Genomic DNA, 2519 nt, shown 5'->3' on the forward strand with positions numbered 1-2519 from the left:
ATATTGAAAAGTGGTAGCTTAAACAAGAACAAGCAATTGTAAAGAGAATCAGAAGTCCAGACAAGAGAAAAAAAGAAAGTTGTATATAAAGAGATATTATGAGGAAAAGAATCGTAACATAAAAATTTAGGAATTGGATCATAATGTTTGAAAAATTTAAAGGCTACATGTTGAGACATAACCAAGACCTTACCTATTATGCAACACATTCCACAATGCTGGCCAATTTCAACATACACTATGGAGGACTGAAGGGAAATTTCTCTCCCCGAGATGGGGGTGGGGAAATTGAGCCACATGAGCATCTGACCTTCAAATGCATAAATGCCAAAGGCTTTTAAAGCCAGTTGGCAGCATGTACTGGGATGGAAGAATTGGGGGATTATTCTTATGAACATATTATGGGATCTTACATAAGGGAGCAAAAAGAAAGCCTTGATTGGAAACCTTACAAGAATGGCTATATATTCTTTCTGACTGCTGAAACATTTACATGTATGAACACATGGAATGTGGTGGCTATGATGGAGAGGATTAAGCACCAGGATGGAAAAAAATAATAAAAATGAAGAAGAAAATGAAAAATGTTGAATTTCTTAAATTGTTTGCAAAGTAACTGGAGCCTGTGATGGAATTTAGTTCACATGACTGAAGTGTTTCTTTGGTGTAGGAAAAAGTATTGCTGTCATATCTGTCTTTAGAAATTTTTTTAATAAGAAAAATTTTGTGGTAGCTCCTTGCCTGGAGGACTTTAAAAATAGAAGCAATTTCATCTGTCTGGAATGGTCTGTGTCAGCACTTGCCATAGGCAAAATCTTCCCCTCCCCCCTCCCTACCAGGGGATCCCTCCCCCACTGCCCCTTTCCATGCCCTACCACTTCTGCCTTGACACCTTTTTCCTGGACCATAGTTCCAATGTGACCTTCCACATAAAATCAAACCCCTTTCTCTCAGTTCACTCCAGGCGCTAGGGATGCAGTAGGTCTCACTCTTTGTGTCCTATTTGCATTTAAAAATAGGACCCTGGTTAACCCACAGGAATATCCAGTTGGTGGAGCTTGAAACAGAATAACCAAGTGGAGAGAGGTCCGGGAGAGAGGGGAGTATTTTTGGTTTCTGGGAGGAGGGGGAACCCCGTCTTCATGGAAACTATTAAATCCCAGATGTGGGCTTGGTTCAGTGTGGTGCTGTCTTGAGGGAGCTGGCAGGGGGAGGAGACAGTGTGGCTGGATTTTTTGACTGCTCAAAGTTGCTGTTAATTCTATGGGTCAGTGATTTCCAACTACATTTCCCTGCACCGGGCTTTCTTTGCAGCACTCCAGCACCGTGTGACTTGGCTTTAACTAGGGATTTTCAGCATCATCTTTGTGGCTAATAGTCTGTGCCCAAATGTACCATCAAAGCCCTCCCTGCAAACATCAACCCTGGGGCTTAGCAGTGGAGATCAGTCCCAGCCACACTCAGCTCAGAGATATTTTTACAGAGAATTCTTCAAAGCCACAGTTTTCAGAGAAGCATAAAAAAGGGGGTTGTTTTGTGCCCACAGTGTGTGTGGGCTTTTATGAAATAAAAAAAAAAGTGGCTTTATGTGAATGAAATTAAAAGCTACAAAAAGAAATCTACTCAAGGAGTTCATATGAGTAATTTGATAAACTTCATATTGGATCAATGAACATTCAGGAGCTCTGTTAGACCTGGTACATACCAAGAAAAAAGAAAAAAGAAAAAAAAAGCAAGGTCCCTTTATGAAGGAATTCAGTCTAACAGACATCCTGTGTAAGAAATGGCACATTTGAGGTAAGTGAGGACACTCTTGGCTCAACCTGTTGCTGATAGGTTCCAGAGAAGTTTATATATCCCAGGGAGATGATATCTGAGCAGAGTAGGAGTAAGCCAAACCCCCCCCCCCCCAAAAAAAAAAAATGTGGGAAGAGTGGTCTGTGTAGAAGGAACGATTTGAGCTGAAGTATGGAGGAATGAAACTACTTGACATGCGTGGGGAACTAGGAGCAGGCTATAATTTATTAGAGGAAAGTGTTGGGGAAGGGGAGGGGCAAGAAATGAGGCTGGAGGGGCAGGTGGAGCTGCCTTAGGGAGAGAGGGCCCAGCTTATGATGTTAAAGAGAATAGATTTTATCCTGAAGGGAGTCTCTGAAGGATTTTAGCAGGTCCGAGCTGCATCTTGATTAAACTGTCAATTTCAGGAAAATCATTCAAATTGCCTGTGTGATGAATTGATTAAAGAATTCTACTGAAAGGGTAGATTTTCAGGTCTAGCCATAGTTAAGTTCAAGGCTCTGTTTTTTCAAGAGGATTTATCATTAGTCTGAGACCTTTTTAAGGTATATCCCTAAAACAATTTATAGATAGATAGATGCAGGGATCTACCTATAAAACTCAACATCTTTTGGGGGTGGAGGGATGCAGCACTTCTAAACAATGCATAAGGGAAACAGTGTTTGAAGAGTCTTATCATGTCTACTATTTATGCACACTGAACTAATGATATCAGGTTAGCA

This window comes from Pipistrellus kuhlii, unplaced genomic scaffold, assembly GCF_014108245.1.
Source record: "Pipistrellus kuhlii isolate mPipKuh1 unplaced genomic scaffold, mPipKuh1.p scaffold_m20_p_19, whole genome shotgun sequence".
Lineage (NCBI taxonomy): Eukaryota > Metazoa > Chordata > Mammalia > Chiroptera > Vespertilionidae > Pipistrellus > Pipistrellus kuhlii.